The sequence below is a fragment of the Eleutherodactylus coqui genome, chromosome 1 (assembly GCF_035609145.1).
Source record: "Eleutherodactylus coqui strain aEleCoq1 chromosome 1, aEleCoq1.hap1, whole genome shotgun sequence".
NCBI lineage: Eukaryota > Metazoa > Chordata > Amphibia > Anura > Eleutherodactylidae > Eleutherodactylus > Eleutherodactylus coqui.
The window spans coordinates 388,775,774-388,796,116 of NC_089837.1; positions in this window are offsets into that span (position 1 = coordinate 388,775,774).

Sequence of the window (20,343 nt, forward strand, 5' to 3'; positions counted from 1 at the left end):
TTCCGATGGGCTGCCCGTTTGCAAGGCGGCTGTCATTGGCGACAGTCGGGCTAAAAGAGAAACACCACTTCGTCAGAGTGACAAAGGGTATGAAGGAGGACTTGCACACATAGCAAGTCTTTCTTCAAACGTTCAATGGTCAGGTGATTTGTCAAACTGCGGAAGTTGCAAACGAGGAGCTGGGTCTGATGTCGGATGCATCGGGCTCCTGTGGTTTCGGTGTAATTTTGGAGGACAGTTGGTGCAGTGCACCATGGCCCAGAGAATGGTTCGAAAGACGGTGGGTGAAGAACATAACACTGCTGGAGATTTTTCCGCTAATGATGGCGGTGGAGATCTGGGGGCCGGTTTTGGAAAACAGGAATATCTGCTTCTGGTCGGATAACCAGGCAGTAGTGACAGCGGTGAACAAGCAGACATCCAGATCTCCCTTGGTTTTGGCAGTTTTACGCCATTTGGTCTTGAGATGCCTGTAGAGTAATATTAAGCTGAAGGCGAGACACGTACCCGGAGTAAACAATAACACGGCTGACGCTCTTTCTCGTTTCCAGATGGAGAGATTCAGGGAACTCCACCCGACAGCGGATGTCAAAGGGGTATGTTGCCCGGCGATCTTATGGGAGATAGTAGAAGAGAGCTCACGACTCTGATTCGCAACTCCGTTGCGGAATCGACGTGGAAGCGATATAATGCAATATGGAAAAGGTGGTTGATGGCAGCAGGGGGACAATTCCCTAATGGAGCGCGGGCAAGAGCGGTGACGTTAGACATTATGGCGGAGCTGCGGCGTCGGGGTGCATCGGCGAGCTCGGCGCGCAAGCACTTATCGGCCATTGCGTTTTTGTTGCGCCTGCACGGACGGCGCGATGTGACAAAGGATTTTGTCTTCGGACAGATTCTTAAAGGTTGGAAAAAAGAAAGGTCGTCAAGAGACGACAGGCGGCCGATAACATTTGAGCTGTTAAAGGCGATACTGAACGTTTTGGGAGCAGTGTGCAAAGACGAAAGCGAGGTGCTGCTCTTTCGGGTTGCGTTTTCGTTAGCGTTTTTCGCAGCATTGAGACTGAGTGAAATAGTGGCTCCCAGCTGTAGGAAGCTGGGGGGGCTGCGTTTCGAGGATGTTCTGTGCGGTACAGATGATATAAAGCTATGCATCAAAAAGTCCAAGACTGATGTGTATGGCGCAGGCGTGTGGCTGCGCTTGACGGCGTTGGGGACAGCTGCGTGTCCTGTGGCGTTGCTGAGACAGTTTTTGTCATGGCACAGTGGAAAAGGACAACTATTGGCGCATGCTTCAGGAGCCCCACTAACCAAGTTCCAATTTGGGGCGGTTATGCGCGCATGCTTGAAGAGATTAGGTTTCGAGCCCAGCGAGTTTGGCACGCATTCGTTCAGGATTGGCGCAGCAACGTCAGCGTTCGCTTGCGGATTAAGAGGAGACGAGGTGAAGCGGGTTGGACGCTGGAGGTCGGAGGCGTACAAGTCGTACGTTCGACCAAATTTGAGAGTGTTATAGTTAAAGTTACATTGTGGTGTGCCGTTATGTGTTTATTTTGCAGGTTCGGAGTGGACAGTTTGGGTGGTGGGCCACTCTTTCATTCAGTGGGCAGAGAAAAGAGCGGGGACCCGGCCCATTGGCAGGAACCTGGGCCTGAAAGAGGTCCAGGTAAAATGGCACGGGATAAGAGGTCTACAATGGGCCAGGCTGCTACAGGAAATATTGCGTGTCAGCAGATGGTCCCAGGGGAAAGTGATATTGGTAATTCACGCGGGTGGTAATGACTTGGGGAGGGTAAGGGTAGCTGAGTTAGTGACGCTTATGAAGGAGGATATGTTGAGGTTCAAAAAATTTTTTGAGGAGACCATAATAGTATGGTCCGATATAGTCACCAGGAGAGTGTGGAAAGAAGCAAGGGACGTGGAGGCTATCGACAGGGTAAGAAAAAGTGTAAATTTTAAGATTTCTAAATTCGTTAAGTCAATAGGAGGGGTAGCCGTTAGGCACTGGGAGCTGGAGAAAAAGGTGCCAGGTATGTGGAGGAAGGATGGTGTCCATTTAAGTGATATAGGTATGGACACATTTCTATCGGGGTTGCACGACGGGGTGGAGGCGGCTCTGTCGCTGGCATGTGGGGGGCGGATGGCAGCGTAGGCAGGCTGCATCCTTCATGGCAGTTTAGCGGTATTTCCATGCCAGCTGGAGAATTGAGGGTGCGTACAGGCCGTAACGGGCTTTCTCACGCCTCGAAAGTTTTGGTAGCGTTAGGAGTAAGAATAGGCGATAGGCATGGAAAGAAATAAATAAGTTGGATTTTATATATTAATAAATAAATAAGCTGTGGCCTTCCCACAAATTGATGCCAGCATAAAGAAATATGGTTGTTTTAATAAAGAAGTTTTTGTTAAAAAGAAGTGGTCCCGTGTTTTATTAAAGGGAGCGTTATAAGGTGGGAAGTCCCCCCAGTCTAGATAGCTACAAAGCAAGTAGCGTAGGAGCGAGGGACTGGGGGGCGGGATGTTGAGCAAGGAAGGGTTAAGCGACCGGAAGAAGTGGGTGGAGTGATAATAGGAGGGAGGAAGAGTGGCTCATTCCACGTGGAGCAAGAGAAGAAGGAAGACGCCCACCCGCCCGCCCTCTAAGCTGAGGGGGGATAGGAAAGGGGTTCCTGGTGGAAGTCCGTTGTTAAGTTGTCACAGCAGTAGGCGGTTTAGCGGTATTTCCATGCCAGCTGGAGAATTGAGGGTACGTACAGGCCGTAACGGGCTTTCTCACGCCTCGAAAGTTTTGGTAGCGTTAGGAGTAAGAATAGGCGATAGGCATGGAAATAAATAAATAAGTTGGATTTTATATATTAATAAATAAATAAGCTGTGGCCTTCCCACAAATTTATGCCAGCATAAAGAAATATGGTTGTTTTAATAAAGAAGTTTTTGTTAATAAGAAGTGGTCCCGTGTTTTATTAAAGGGAGCGTTATAAGGTGGGAAGTCCCCCCAGTCTTGGTTTCCCCCAGCAAAAAGATAGGGGGGGGTTTGAAAGCCGAGGACACTAGAGTTATAAAGGGGCGTTTGGAAATAGTCATTCGGCGTTCTAAGACGGATCAGGTCGGAAGGGGTCGTCGGGTGTCACTGGGGCGTATTCCAGGGGAAAACATGTGCCCAGTTAGTTGTTGGGAGAACTACTGTTCTCTAGCAGGGGCCAGGGTAGGGCCCCTGTTACAGCATCAGGACGGTTGTTATTTATCAAGGTTTCAGTTTGAGGCGGTGTTTAAAAGAGTGTTAGCTGTTCTGGGACTGGATGGTTCAGGTTTCGGAACGCATTCGTTCAGAATAGGTGCGGCGACAGTGGCGGCAGCGAGGGGATTGGATAGTCAGGCGGTGATGGGAATCGGTCGGTGGAAGTCGGAGAGGTTCAGACAGTATATTAGACCGCATTTGCTGTAAGGGCGGGTAGGGGGCACATGGTGGGGCGTTATTTACGGTTAGTTTTGTTCCCTTTTTGTTACAGATCCGCGTGCTGCACTCGTGTGGCTAATGGGCCACTCGTATGTTTTTTTTGGGGGGGAGAGGGCAAAGATCAGGCCTAATGGGAGGCAGCTCAGACTGAGTAAGGATGCGGCGGTAATTCGCTGGATAGGAGTGCGGGGCATGGCCTGGTTCCGGGTTTTGCAGGATGTACAGCGCCTAGTCTCTCTAGACAGGACGCCCGACATCCTAGTATTACACATCGGGGGCAACGATTTGGGGCGTAGACCCTTCAGAGAGCTAGGCAGAGACATACGGTACGATATGCTTCGGTTGTTGCAGATGTACCGGGGCTTGATCTTGGTCTGGTCCGAGATGGTCCCTCGTAAGGTTTGGCGGAATGTGCGTTCGGTGCAAGGGATAGATAAAGCAAGGATCAAGGTGAATCGTGAGGTGTCTCGCTTCGTGGTGCGGAATGGAGGAGTCGCCGTGCGGCATATTGATCTCGAGAAAGGGGTGGGAAATTATTGGAGAGGCGACGGGGTCCACCTCAACGAAATTGGGACGGATCTTTGGTTAGAGGGGATACAGGAGGGGATAGAACGCGCACTGGTTCTGTGGGGGGCTGCGCAGGCATGAGGTGGTCATGCCATGCTGGCTGTGGCACTTGGAGGGAGGGGTGGAGTTCTCAGAGCCAGTTCGGATGCGGGGCGGGGGGGGGGGGGGGAGCGGAGGGCCGATGGCTGCCTGTCCCCCCTTCCCGCCACATTGTTGGTTTACAGTGTGTGGTCGGTCTGTCGCCTCCCGACTCTGTCAGGCCAGAGTCCCTGCGGAGACGAGTGGGCTGACCTAGGAACGGCTAGCAGGTCTCTGAGTCGGGAGGTGGGCGACTAGGGGCAACCGTGTGTGTGTTGCCTCCCGAGTCGGCGGTCTGGCGACGGGAGGGTGGTAGCGGGAGGGATCTTCAGTCTCCCGAGTCGGATAGTGGGAGAGCGGCGGGAGGCAGTACGGAAGATCCTTTTCCCTGTAGTGAGGCGACAGAGGGGGTTGTAGGCTCCGGGGACTTCCCCCCTTTTGGTGGGTTGTCTATTCTTTAATGTGTTTTTTACCCATTGTTAAATTTAAAGTTAAATAAATGGCCGCTGTGGCCAAAAATTGTCCAAGCTAGAAGTAGTAGCGTATTGTTTGGATGGTTACAAGGAAGTGGGGGGATAGGTCACAGGGGCTCACTCCGTGATACCCGCGTCATGGCTACAAGACCAGCCAAAAATCAATCTAGCATCACGATCAACTGGTAAATGTACTCAAAAGTGCCCAGAGAAACTGATTAGTATCCTTGAACGTATATCACCCTGTAGGCGCCGTGTAGCTGCAGCGACCCGGGGAGTGATAAAAAGTTTCTGCGGAGTGGCCCTTTAATAATTGTCCACCCTGGTAACACTGAGATGTGCGAGCCGTCACATGATGCACTACAAGTGAGAACGCCATCCGATCTATGCAAGGAAGCGAGAGCCGTTACTTGGGCAGTAATTCTAATGAGTGATGATGATTTGGGCCAATCTCGTTATGTAGCTGCAGCTCCCTGAGAGATGCCGCTGTAATCTGCTCACTGATTCCCCAGCCGATCATTGGGTCTTCTAGCAGATTTGTCCTCAGCACATTATTATAAATTCTGCATAAAGTGGGTGGGTGACATCCCTGCTTCTCAGGTACGCAGTAGAGTTCTGGTATCCCCTATTCAGGCCCTGCTTCTGGTGCACGTTTGTTACAAGACTGCGCAGAGATGACCGGTAATAAGGCAAAGGGATAGTGGCGTAGTTTCTTAGCTTTTTATTTCTGTCTGCCTACCCTTTTTAGTTAAATACGAGGGGCTACTGATAAGTCTTTGGCTTTACCCAGAAAGAAACAAGATAGGAAGATGAAACTTTACATTTATTCCACATACTCTCCACTGATGTCAACACACTTCTTACATCGGTATTCCAATTTCTGTAAGTCTTGCAAAAAGAAGGATTTCGGTTGTGCCTCAAACCAGTCATCCGTAGCAGCCATGGCATCAGAAATGGTGTGAAATTTGGTACCCTTGAGGTGTTTCTTCAGGTTTGGAAACAGATGATAGTCGGAGGGAGCTAGATCTGGTGAATAGGGTGGGTGGTCCACCAGCTGGAAGCCTAGCTCCACCAGTTTTGCCGTGGTTGCTTGTGTAGTGTGAGCGGAGGTGTTGTCTTGCAGGAACAAGATTCCTTTGGACAGCTTGCCACGCCTTTTGGCCTTCAGAGCTGCCTTCAATTGGTCCAAAAGTTCAATGTAATACCTTGCATTGATGGTGGAACCATTTTGAAGGTAGTTCACTAGCAGCACGCCCTCCTTATCCCAGAACACAGACGCCATCAACTTCTTTGGGCGAGGAGAACAACTGTGCCTCCACTCTTTTGACTGCTTCTTGGTTTCAAGGTCATAAAAATAAATCCAGGTCTCATCCATAGTGACCAGTCGATCCAGGAAGTTCCTATCAGTCCGGAAACACTGACAAATGGACCAGGAAGTTTTCACTCACATGCTTTTCTGATCTGTTGTCAAACATTTGGGGACCCGCTTTGCAGATAGCTTCTTCATGTTCAAATCTTCAAGGATAATGACACAAACACGTTCATGAGAAACCCCCATGATGTCTGCTATTCCTTTAGCTGAAATTGGCCGATTCTCCAGTATGAGGTTGTGCACAGCATCAACGATCTCTGGAACAACAAGCTCTCTCGGTCATCCAGGACGTTCCTCCTCATTGGTGCTGAAGTGGCCCGTTTTAAATTTGACAACCCAGTTCTTAACTGTAGAATATGAAGGGCATTGATCCCCCAATGTCTGCAACATATCACCATGAATATCCTGCGTAGACTTTCTTTGTAGAAACAAGAATTGTATCACTCCTCTGCTCTCATTTGCCGTGAATATCGCCTGAGACTCCGCCATTCTGTTTTCCTGCGTGCCTAGATCACTGTTGCCATGAACTACAAACGCAAAATTTTGAAAACATATTAGACACATAAGGCTTTTATGTGATGTAACATTTGTTACCATAGAAACAAAAATAGAACACAAAGCCAAAGACTCATATTATATATTTAGTCCCTTTCACATGGGTGTATTTGCACGCACAAAATTTGCATATGCGGTACATAGAGAATGTCATATTTTCCTGCACGGATTTTTCCTCTACATTTCGGTGGCGTGCAAAAAAAATGCAGCTTGCTCTATTTTCTTGTGCATTTGTTCACCAAAGGTCCCCATAGAAGTCAATAGGGATGCACAAATGCGCGAACAACAGCTAGGGGATGCGTGAAACACTGCATAGTTGCGCAGCGAAAGGAACAAATCTGGAACTCATTAGACTATTTGGCCATTTCAATCAGTTTGCTGCATGCAAATGAACATGCCTGGCAGGTGGAAAAATTACAGTAAAATATACTGATGCGCTGATCCCACAAATATGCAGAACTCGGACACGCGCAAATATGCATATGTTTGTGTGAAGGGGGCCTTATACACTGCTAATCCAGAACATCTGATAAACTGGCATCTGCCCGACCCTGGCCATAGCAGATTAATGGAACTGCACTACACATCATTTGCATGTTTTTTGTGGGACTTGTAGACGAAAGCTGTATGAAGAATTGCAATACGGTCAAACTGAATTCTTATTTATTTGCTGTGCAGATTGGGGGGGGGGGGGATATGTCTTTCATTTTTGTTTATTTCAGCATGAACAACGTGACTTCATGAGTAGAGATGAGCGAACGTACTCGTCCGAGCTTGATATTCGTGCGAATATTAGGGTGTTCGGGATGCTCGTTACTCGTAACGAGTACCACGCGGTGTTCTGGTTACTTTCAGTTTCCTCTCTGAGACGTTAGCGCGCTTTTCTGGCCAATTGAAAGACAGGGAAGGCATTACAACTTCCCCCTGTGACGTTCAAGCCCTATACCACCCCCCTGCTGTGAGTGGCTGGGGCGATCAGATGTCACCCGAGTATAAAAGTCGGCCCCTCCCGCGGCTCGCCACACATGCCTTGTGAGTTAGCTGAGGGAAAGTACTATCGTGCTGGTGCTGCTGTAGGGAGAGCGTTAGGAGTCAGTGTAGGCTTCAAGAACCCCAACGGTCCTTCTCAGGGCCACATCTACCTGTGTGCAGGCTGCTGCTAGCAGTTTTTTTTTTTCCTCAAAATCGGCAGTGCAGAGCATTGCACCCGGCATTAGGGACAGAAGTGGTGTATAGGCAGGGAGAGTGTTAGGAGTGAGTGTAGCCTTCAAGAACCTCAACAGTCCTTTCTAGGGCCAAATTGAAGCGTGTGCAGTACTGTGCTGGCTGCTGTTAGCAGTGTTGCATATTTTTTTTTTTCTAAAAATCGTCTGTGCAGAGCATTGCACCCTCCATTGATACTACAGGGACAGAATTGTGTAGGCAGGGCCACAAGACAGTTATTGTTCATTGAATATACGCAGTGGGTCCTTCCCTTTGCTAAAAAGGACAAAAAATTATATTTGGCCAGCCTGTGTCAGTCCTAAGGTCTCCGTGTACGTGTGTGCTGCGTGGAGAACGTACAAAAATCAGACGCAACCAGCTACGGTTTACTGCAGGCATGCGCCATTGTCTTTCCTGACTGGCAAATACCTGCTCTGCTAGAGTTAATAACTCTGCTACACTATAGTTGTGTGACACTTTTTGAGGGCCACACCACAGATATTAAACTTCTTGTTCATTGAATATACGCAGTGGGTGCTTCCCTTTGCAAAAAAGGAAAAGAAATTATATTTGGCCTGCCTGTGTCAGTCCTAAGGTCTCCGTGTACGTGTGTGCTGCGTGGACAACGTACAAAAATCAGACGCAACCAGCTACGGTTTACTGCAGGCTTGCGCCATTGTCTTTCCTGACTGGCAAATACCTGCTCTGCTAGAGTTAATAACTCTGCTACACTATAGTTGTGTGACACTTTTTGAGGGCCACACCACAGATATTAAACTTCTTGTTCATTGAATATACGCAGTGGGTGCTTCCCTTTGCAAAAAAGGAAAAGAAATTATATTTGGCCTGCCTGTGTCAGTCCTAAGGTCTCCGTGTACGTGTGTGCTGCGTGGACAACGTACAAAAATCAGACGCAACCAGCTACGGTTGAGTGCAGCCTTGCGCCATTGTCTTTCCTGACTGGCAAATACCTGCTCTGCTAGAGTTAATAACTCTGCTACACTATAGTTGTGTGACACTTTTTGAGGGCCACACCACAGATATTAAACTTCTTGTTCATTGAATATACGCAGTGGGTGCTTCCCTTTGCAAAAAAGGAAAAGAAATTATATTTGGCCTGCCTGTGTCAGTCCTAAGGTCTCCGTGTACGTGTGTGCTGCGTGGACAACGTACAAAAATCAGACGCAACCAGCTACGGTTTACTGCAGGCTTGCGCCATTGTCTTTCCTGACTGGCAAATACCTGCTCTGCTAGAGTTAATAACTCTGCTACACTATAGTTGTGTGACACTTTTTCAGGGCCACACCACAGATATTAAACTTCCTGTTCATTGAATATACGCAGTGGGTGCTTCCCTTTGCAAAAAAGGAAAAGAAATTATATTTGGCCTGCCTGTGTCAGTCCTAAGGTCTCCGTGTACGTGTGTGCTGCGTGTACAACGTACAAAAATCAGACGCAACCAGCTACGGTTGAGTGCAGCCTTGCGCCAATTTCTTTCCTGCCTGGGAAATCAAATCACTGGTAATACAGCATGCTGAGGGGTAGGGGTAGGCCTAGAGGATGTGGACGCGGCCGAGGACGCGGAGGGCCAAGTGAGGGTGTGGGCACAGGCCGAGCCAGTGCGGTGGCCAGGGGTAGAGGCAGGGCCAGACCGAATAATCCACCAACTGTTTCCCAAAGCGCCCCCTCGCGCCATGCCACCCTGCACAGGTCAAGGTGCTCTACGGTGTGGCAGTTTTTCACAGAGACGCCTGACGACCGACGAACAGTGGTGTGCAACCTTTGTCGCGCCAAGATCAGCTGGGGAGGCACCACCAACAGCATGCGCAGGCATATGATGGCCAAGCACCCCACAAGGTGGGACGATGCCCGTTCACCGCCTCCGGTTTGCACCACTGCCTCTCCCCCTGTGCCCCAACCTGCCACTGAGATCCAACCCCCCTCTGAGGACACAGGCACTACCGTCTCCTGGCTTGCACCCACACCCTCACCTCCGCTGTCCTCGGCCCCATCCAGCAATGTCTCTCAGCGCAGCGTCCAGACGTCGCTAGTGCCACAGTTTGAGCGCAAGCGCAACTACGACGCCACGCACCCGCACGCTCAAGCGTTAAACGTGCACATTGCAAAATTGATCAGCCTAGAGATGCTGCCGTATAGGCTTGTGGAAACGGAGGCTTTCAAAAGCATGATGGCGGCGGCTGCCCCGCGCTACTCGGTTCCCAGTCGCCACTACTTTTCCCGATGTGCCGTCCCAGCCCTGCACGACCACGTCTCCCGCAACATTGTACGCGCCCTCGCCAACGCGGTTACTGCCAAGGTCCACTTAACAACGGACACATGGACAAGCACAGGCGGGCAGGGCCACTATATCTCCCTGACGGCACATTGGGTGAATTTAGTGGAGGCTGGGACAGAGTCAGAGCCTGGGACCGCTCACGTCCTACCCACCCCCAGAATTGCGGGCCACAGCTCGGTGGTGGTATCTGCGGCGGTGTATGCTTCCTCCACTAAAGCACCTTCCTCCTCCTCCTCCTCCAACGCAACCTCTGTCTCGCAATCAAGATGTGTCAGCAGCACGTCGCCAGCAGTCGGTGTCACGCGGCGTGGCAGCACAGCGGTGGGCAAGCGTCAGCAGGCCGTGCTGAAACAACTCAGCTTAGGAGAGAAGAGGCACACGGCCCACGAACTGCTGCAGGGTCTGACAGAGCAGACCGACCACTGGCTTGCGCCGCTGAGCCTTCAACCGGGCATGGTCGTGTGTGACAACGGCCGTAAGCTGGTGGCGGCTCTGCAGCTCGGCAGCCTCACGCACGTGCCATGCCTGGCCCATGTCTTTAATTTGGTGGTTCAGCGCTTTCTGAAAAGCTACCCCCACTTGTCATACCTGCTCGGAAAGGTGCGCCAGCTCTGCGCACATTTCCGCAAATCCCACACGCACGCTGCCACCCTGCGGACACTGCAACATAGGTTTAATCTGCCAGTGCACCGACTGCTGTGCGACGTGCCCACACAGTGGAACTCTACGCTCCACATGTTGGCCAGACTCTATGAGCAGCGTAGAGCTATAGTGGAATACCAACTCCAACTTGCGCGGCGCAGTGGGAGTCAGCCTCCTCAATTATTTACAGAAGAGTGGCCCTGGTTGGCAGACATCTGCCAGGTCCTTGGAAAATTTGAGGAGTCTACCCAGGTGGTGAGCGGCGATGCTGCAATCATTAGCATCACCATTCCTCTGCTATGCATCTTGAGAAGTTCCCTGCAAAGCATAAAGGCAGACGCTTTGCGCTCGGAAACAGAGCCGGGGGAAGACAGTATGTCGCTGGATAGTCAGAGCACCCGCCTGTCTATATCTCAGCGCGTTGAGGAGGAGGAGGAGGAGGATGAGGAGGATGAGGAGGAGGGGGAAGAGACAGCTTGGCCCACTGGTGAGGGTACACATGCTGCTGGGCTGTCATCCTTTCAGCGTGTATGGCCTGAGGAGGAGGAAGAGGAGGAGGAGGAGGATCCTGAAAGTGATCTTCCTAGTGAAGACAGCCATGTGTTGCGTACAGGTACCCTGGCACACATGGCTGACTTCATGTTAGGATGCCTTTCTCGTGACCCTCGCGTTACACGCATTCTGGCCACTACGGATTACTGGGTGTACACACTGCTCGACCCACGCTATAAGGAGAACCTTCCCACTCTCATTCCCGAAGAGGAAAGGCGTTCGAGAGTGTTGCTATACCACAGGGCGCTGGTGGACAAACTGATGGTAAACTTCCCATCCGACAGCGCTAGTGGCAGAAGGCGCAGTTCCGAGGGCCAGGTAGCAGGGGAGGCGCAGAGATCAGGCAGCATGTACAGCGCAGGCAGGGGAACATTCTCCAAGGCCTTTGCCAGCTTTATGGCTCCCCAGCAAGACTGTGTCACCGCTCCCCAGTCAAGGCTGAGTCGGAGGGAGCACTGTAAAAGGATGGTGAGGGAGTACGTAGCCGATCGCACGACCGTCCTCCGTGACGCCTCTGCCACCTACAACTACTGGGTGTCGAAGCTGGACACGTGGCCTGAACTCGCGCTGTATGCCCTGGAGGTGCTTGCTTGTCCTGCGGCTAGCGTCTTGTCAGAGAGTGTGTTTAGTGTGGCTGGGGGAATCATCACGGATAAGCGTACCCACCTGTCAAACGACAGTGCCGACAGGCTTACACTCATCAAGATGAACAAAGCCTGGATTTCCCCAGACTTCTCTTCTCCACCAGCGGACAGCAGCGATACGTAAGCAATACGTAGGCTGCACCCGCGGATGGAAGCTACGTTCTCTCTCACCATCCAAAACGGGGACATTTCTGCTTCATCAATCTGTGTCTAATATTCCTCCTCCTCCTCCTGCTCCTCCTCCTGAAACCTCACGTAATCACGCTGAACGGGCAATTTTTCTTAGGGCCACAAGGCTCACTCATAATTTTTCTAAACAATTTTTATATGTTTCAATGCTCTTAAAAGCGTTGAAACTTTAACTTGAACCAATTTTTCGTTAAACTGGGCTGCCTCCAGGCCTAGTTACCACTTAAGCCACATTAACCAAAGCGATTAATGGGTTTCACCTGCCATCTTGGTTGGGCATGGCCAATTTTTTGGATGTACATTAGTACTGTTGATACAGCAATTTTTGTGGGCCCTCGCCTACAGTGTAATCAAATGAATTTTTAGCCCACCTGCATTACAGCTGACGTTACATCCGCTGTGTTGGGCAATGCAATGGGATATTTTTGTGTATCGTTGGGTTATGTTCTATGTACCGCCGGTGGCTTCCTGGCACCCACCCATGCTGTGGGTCCACAGGGAATTATAAATGCATCTGTTTCCACTTGTAAAGAACCCCAGTCTGACTGGGGCATGCAGTGTGGGCCGAAGCCCACCTGCATTAAGCACGACATTACTACCTCAGCTGTGTTGGGCAATGCAATGGGATATTTTTATGTACCGCCGGTGGGTTCCAGGGAGCCACCCATGCTGTGGGTCCACAGGGACTTCACAATAGGGAGTTGTACCTGCCTGTGTCTATGAATTAAAAACCGCGGTCTGACTGGGGCATGCAGACACCTTGACAGAATGAATAGTGTGTGGCACATAGGTTCCCCATTGCTATGCCCACGTGTGCAGCTCCTGATGGCGGTGGCACAGGATTCTATTTCTCATTGCTTCTGTACAGCATTGTGGGCTATCGCCCCGCCACTTTTAAAGAGGGTCGCTGCCTAGCCGTGCCAACCTCTGCAGTGTGTGCCTGCGGTTCCTCCTCATGGCAGACGCACTTCTAAATAGACATGAGGGTGGTGAGGCATTAGGGCAGCTGAAGGCTGCGCAGGGACACTTTGGTGTGCGCTGTGGGGGGGAGGGGGGGCGGTTGGGCAGCATGTAACCCAGGAGAAGTGGCAGTGGAGTGTCATGCAGGCAGTGATTGTGCTTTGTTGGAGGTAGTGTGGTGCTTAGCTAAGGTATGCCATGCTAATGAGGGCTTTTCAGAAGTAAAAGTTTTTGGGAGGGGGGGGCCCCACTCTTGCCGGTATTGTGGCTTAATAGTGGGACCTGTGAACTTGAGATGCAGCCCAACATGTAGCCCCTCGCCTGCCCTATCCGTTGCTGTGTCGTTCCCATCACTTTCTTGAATTGCCCAGATTTTCACACAAGGAAACCTTAGCGAGCATCGGCGAAATACAAAAATGCTCGGGTCGCCCATTGACTTCAATGGGGTTCGTTACTCGAAACGAACCCTCGAGCATCGCGAAAAGTTCGTCCCGAATAACGAGCACCCGAGCATTTTGGTGCTCGCTCATCTCTATTCATGAGTCTTCATGATCTAATAAACTTTTGGATGACTTTCCAGAATAAACTGACATGTGTAAAATCATATGTAAGGCTGAAAAAATACATCTATCCATCCAGTTTAGCCTATTACCCTCCTCCACAAATGTCGACCCCCCCTCCCCAATGTGTACAAATGTGTACATGGGGAATAACAGCATTTATTGCTAATATGATTTGTTTTCATTTCTAATTGTCAGTTTCCTCTAAGCTGGTGGGTGGAGACAAGCTGCTATTATGTCATATATGCACTACACATGGAGAAAACAGCAGATTCTATTTCTTAACTGTTTGTAGCACACACACAATAATATGAAAGACATTTTACAGCAGTACTAAGCAGTGTAGCTGTGAATCTACAACTGGGGTGAGCTAGAACTCTTACTAGATGCTGCAGTTGAATGTATGTGTGTCTCCATGCCTTAGTTTTCCTTTAGCAGCCTACTTCTCCCACTCTCCCCTCCCTTCGCTTTTATGGGCTGAGACTATAACCTGATCTATTTTTATATAAATTTGGGGGAGATTTGTCATACTTTTTTTAATGTCAAAAACTCACAAAAATCACAAAATGTGACGCAAGCCATGCTTGTGCAAAAATTTTACAACCTTTTGATAGCTACAGCTACAACTCTATACCGCTTTCTCGCAAAAGGAGTGTATCTTGTAGGGGAAAAGCAGCAAGGCCGCCCTGGACCACTACCCCTTCGTCTGTAGCAGTATCAGTGCCCTTGTTTGAGCACCAGTGCTGTAAGCGCCAAATGTATCTCAATCCGCATAATCCGTCCCTCTTGCTCAGTAGCACATTAACCCCTTAACAACCACCAATATGTCTTTTGACGGCAGCTGTTATGGGGCTTTAATCTGCAGCTCTGTCTATTGACGGCACCTGCAAGAGAAGCCCAGCGCGGGTCAGATGACAGCCAAGCACTTGCTCTAGAATCTGGTCCAGAAAAACGGCAGATCCTCTGTGTCTAACCCTTTACACGCCACAGCCAATTAGTCCTGTGCAAGTAAAACGCTGACAGGGGGGCTCCCTCTGTCGCCCAACGGACTCCTGCAATATGACCGCAGGGTCCCAATGGGTTGTTATAGCACCTGGAGGCTTGTATATAGCCTCCGGGTCTGCCAGCTATGGTGGGCTATGAGGCTTAGCCTCTGGCTGACTTCTTAGGCTTTCTAATGCACTACTATACTGATGTATTTGGACAAAAAAAAATTAAAGTATTAAAAAAAAAGTACAAAAATTTATAAAACAAAAATGTTTGCCCCTTTACTATGTATAAAAATACAAAAAAGCTTCTCATATGTGGGATTGTAGCATTTGTAAAGACCCAGAAAAAAAGTTAGTATTTATTTAATCGGTACAATGCACGGAATTAAGAAAAAAATACATGGCAAAAATAGCTAATTTTGCCTATCTTGCCAGTAAACAGATTAGAAAGTGATCAGAATGTCACATGGATCAACAAATGGTACCATTAAAAATTACGACTCATTCCAAAAAAACCCTTTCACTATACAATTGGCAAAAGAAGAATCTCAGGGGTCTTTGAATGCAGCGATAAACAAAAAATACAATTTTTTTTTAATGTGGGGGAAAAAGTTGCAAGGAAAAAAAAACGATATCAATTTGATATTCGTGTAATCGTACCGCATGCAAAATTAATTTAACATAATTCTACTTCACAGTGAATGTTGTAAAAATGAAACCCAAAAAACTAAAGGGGAGATTTCATTTTTTTCGTCAATCCCTCTTTAAAAAAAATGAATACAAGTTATACAATACATTATATGTATTGAAAAACGATGCCATTAAAACTCACAACTTGTCCTGCAAAACACAAGGCCTCATATGGCTATGTCGACGGAAAAATGTAAAAGTTATGGCTCCTGGAATGTGAAGATGAAGCCTTCAGAAGGCTTCGAGCTGCCGTGACAATGGAACCATCACCTCACGATCTCATCACAAGGGGGCTGTTCAGGAGCCCTGAACTCTGATAGAAGCATTTAAAGAGTTAACAGCTGTGATCAGCAGCAGCGATAATTGTGGTTGTTGCCAGCAGGTGTCAGCTGTGAGAAATAAGCTGGCACCCGCTGTGTATGTAGTACGATCGATTCCTGATCCCGCTCCATACAAACTCCAATGCTGGAGGACACACATGGATGCCCCAAAGTGTAGAGGGATTAAAGGGCCACTTCACTGAAAACGCATTTTTCCATCCCTGCCCCCCTCACCTGATTGCTTGTCACATTTCAGAAGTCTCTTCTGTGTATTGCAGTCTGATGCTTATCAGGCACCATCTTGAGAGTGACATTTTTTACTTACGCTTTAAAATCAGTCCCATGATGCATCAGCACAGCATAAAGCTAGGGAATCTACTTTTTCTGCCTGTTGGGGAAAGTTTCATTACCTCTTATAGTCTTCTAAATGAGCCAAAGCCCATAAGTATACAAAAAACTTTTGAACATAATATTCTCTGGATCAGCACCATTCCAGTAATACCAGGTTTATACTGTGGCTTTTATTTTACTTTTTGTTTTGCTACTTTTTTTTTAGTTTTATATATTTTTGCACATTCAAAGACACCTAACACTTTTTCCTATTAGACTGCCTGTCCACGGGCGTTGCGGTATCCCGCGGCGGATCTCCGCCACCCGGGAGCAGGAGTCTGCAGACGAATCTTCGCGGTCAGCCTATCTGGCAGGCTGACTGTGAAGAATCGCGGCAATTCGCAGCATGCTGTGACTTGCCGGCCACAAGCGGGGAATCGCTATGATTAGAGATGAGCGAGTACCAAAATGCTCGGGTGCTCGTTAATCGAGTCAAGCTTTTCGTAATATTCGAGAGCACTATTCGAGTAACAAACCCATTGAAGTCACTGGGGGATTCGAGAATTTTTGGATTGGACCCGCCGAGTGCCGAGCCTTTTTTTCTTTCTCTCCTTCTTCTTCTCCCTCTCCCTCCCTTCCTCCCTCTCTCTCCCCCTCTCTCCCCCCCCCTCTCTCTCCCAGGAAGCTACATACTGCTGTGGACGGGCGCACGCTGGCACGTTACAGCAGGAAGTGGTAATACAGGGAGGGGTCGAACTCGGCATGGTACTCGCTTGAGTACCGAACACCATCGAGTATGCATCAAGCTCGGATGAGCATGTTCGCTCAACTCTAGCTATGATTGTCCGCTCATGGACAGGGGGGCTGCGATTTGCATAGCAAAGCTATGGAAAGTGTTCCCCACGGCCAGATTATCGCTGCAATGAAAATACGCCCGTGAACAGGCAGCCTAAATGGTGCTATGAATTATTTTTTTCTTTTTTTGTTTTGTTTTTTTTAATTTTAATGTTACTTTTTAGTACTGTACTGTATTATATTGGCCTATGAGACCCTGCCTCCAGCAGACTCAGAGGCAATCTTTAAGCCTCTGAAGAACCCGAAGCTCAATGTTTATGGCCCTCACTCAGCATTTAAACCCCCTCTTGCCCCCTGTTTTAGTATTATTGGCATAGTGGTTATGCTGTAACATGATAGTCACCTCTGACCACTAACAGTAGTTTAAAAGTGGTTTTGGGAGAAAGAGATGTGCCTGGTCCAGTAGTGCTGGCCCCTTCACTTTTTGCCTGGTTTCACTACTGGGGCACATGGTACAGATGACATGATGTTGCTGATGTCAAGAACTAAACCAACTTCCTTCTTTGTCTCTACCTTGAGACAGTCGGTCAGTGCACATTCTGAGCTGCTGTCACTGGCAAACAAACAGTCTGTACTATGTGATCGTGTCGGAACTGTGCCTGAATTGGAGATGCCAGTGCCACTGGGCCTAAACTGGACGAGGTAAGTTTTTCCCTCGTTGGATAACCCTTTCATGACTCAGTTACCAGTAGGTGTGTGTCAGTCATTTTTGTTGCACAATGTCACTGCTCACCTGCTCCTAGGCTTGCAGTCAGAAATGCTGTCTGTCAAGTGGTGCTCGGCAACCTGGGTCTCAGTAGTGTTTGCACGCACTCCCGCTATTTTCTTAAAGGGCCTATGTAGGATGCTTAAGCAATTCGGCTCATTAGCCATTGTGACAAATCCCCAGTTAACATGCATTCCTGGTTCTGGCCCTTGCCTTTTTTTGACCATCCTAACTTATGTGTTCCCCGACCTCTGCTCTGTATTTTGGACTCTGCTATTGTCTGACCTGACATTTTGGCTTAGACTTCTTTTACACACCTGTGCTTCCTGCCCTGTGTATAGCTTGTTTCCTTACTATGACTCTATTCAATCCTACAGGTACCGTCCCACATAACTGGGACTATCTGTGTGTGGTTTGGGGACCATGCAGCAAAGCCGATATCCCTATTGGAGGAGTTAAGCATGAAAACTGGGGTTGCACAGGTGCTCGACCTCAGAAAACCCAAAGTCAAACCGGTGTGTGGCAAGCTGGATCCACATCATCTGCCTGCCTGTTAACACTGGGAGTTTGTGTATAGAGAGGAATTATGAGTACATTGGATCCAAGGATGCATGCATATACTGGTGTTGTATATAATGACTTCAGGGTTGTCTAGTAAATGCACAGTAATATATATGAATATACATGGAATGTAGTGTAGAGTGAAGTTGCAAGATGTTGGTTAATTGTTATGATGGGAATGCAGTGACCAGGCAGAAGCGTCACAAGTTTTTTGCATGACACAATAAAACTTTCTAATATTGTAAATTGTCGACAACCACAACGCCCGCTCAATGCAGAACAACAGAACCTAATGCCCACAAGATCATTAGGCTAGGGCCGTGAGAGAGTCATTGCCATTTCTCCTGGTTAGCTACCCTCCATTACTCCCATGGCTTCCTGTGCCCCAGGGATGCACTATCATTACTCTTTTGGAGTAATGATCACCATGCCCTCCTTTCTGAGCCTGCGTCTCCCACCACACCAATCTGCTGCTGGTCTGCTGTGCCATCTCTCACAAGTCGAGACATCTCAGCTGACATCACCTGCTGTTTTCAACGGACATGGCACTCCTTTGCTCCCATGCACTGGTGCTCTACATGCTGGGCCGCCCAATCATCAGCGGCTATTCTCATGACCCTGGACCTATGGTGTGGTCTCCAGTTGCAGTGATTTCTTCTCTCTTCCTGGGTTCCATGGTCCCTGCTGCTCTCACTAACAACTTAGTAAAATAATATGTGAGGCTGATAAAATACTTGTCTGTCCAGTTCAGCTTATTATCCTGCATTGTTGATCCAGAGGAAGGCAAAAAGTTCCATGAGCTAGAAGCCAATTTTCCTCCTATTAAGAAAAACTTCCTTCCCCACTCTAATCTGGCAGTTGGAATAATCCCTGGGTCAGTGACCCTTCTGAAGTAATTGGTGACTATAACCTGATGCGCCCGTGTGACCGAGCCCTTACTGCAGGAAGAAGACAGCCGTACCTCAAGATGGACGACTCCCCGCAGCGCTGAAGAAAAAACACATGACTGGCAATGAAGCCGGCCACATGTTCTTTCTTCCGGCACCGCAGAGAGACGTCCGTTCTGAAGTGCGTCCGTCTTCTACCTGCAGTAACACGGGCGCCGATGCGCCCGTGTGACTAAGCCCTCAGTAGATTAGCCATCCCCATGTGCTCGGGTAGAGAGCTACATAGTCTCACTACTCTTACGGTAAAGAACCCCCTTCTATGTTGGTGTACAATCCTTCTTTCCTCTAGATGTAGAGGATGGCCCCTTGGTACACTCACAGTCCTGGATATAAATAGATGATGTTAGAGATCTCTGTATTGTCCCCTGATATATTTATACATAGTTATTAGGTCGCCCCTCAGCCGTCTTTTTTTTAAACAAAATAATCCCAATTTTGATAACCTCTCTGGGTATTGTAGTCCACCCATTCCATTTATTACTTTAGTTTGCCCGCCTTTGAACCTGCTCAAGCTCTGATATGTCCTTCTTGCGTACCGGTGCCGAAAACTGTACACAATATGTGTCGTCTGACCATTAACCAGTCTTAGGAGAAGAAGGCAGAGGACTATTAAGGTTTGTTTTTTTTTAAATTGGAAAATATGGAGAAAGTTTTGGCAAGGGGAAACTTTTTTCCCCACTGGATTAGGAAGGTGGGGAGAGATTTGGTGCTCGGTGTTATCATGCAATCGTCATCGCTGTCACTTATCAGCACTGAAGATCGGCATGGATTAGGCATCAACTGCTTCTGTATCAGAAGTCCGGTGAACACATAACAATAGAGAGAAGTGAGCAATGTACTATGTTCAATACCAGAATTCTGGGTTGTATCTATAAAACTTGGCAAATTACTCCTTACTTTTGCAAATTGATGTTTCCTCGCTTGTGGAATCATCATCAGAAATCGCAATAAGATTGTTGAAACATCACAAGTTTTATTTTTTTTAAATTCTTTATTTCTAGTTTTCATTATACATAGAATAAACTTTGGTAATCATACACAGCATGTTTTCTTATTATTACAAGGTAACACGAGTAAGGTAAACTTTAAGCTTGTACTTTTCTGTTAGTTTCAGGCTCTTGTTCCATTCTCTGCTGGGAAACATCACAAGTTTTATTAACTGGATTAAATCATTGATATCAGTAGATGAGAGAAGGTGAAATAATCCAGAGCCCGGGAACCAGCCGGATCTTATATGATAATAGACGCTGATGGATCTGAGCTCAGCGCCTGTAGATGTCATTGCTGGATGATGGTTTAGGTGGATTTGTAGCTGAAAAAAAAGGCAAAAATGGATGTATTAGATAAATAATAGCAGTAATCAAAAGAAAGCAAATGGTAAAAGACATCTTATCTACCAG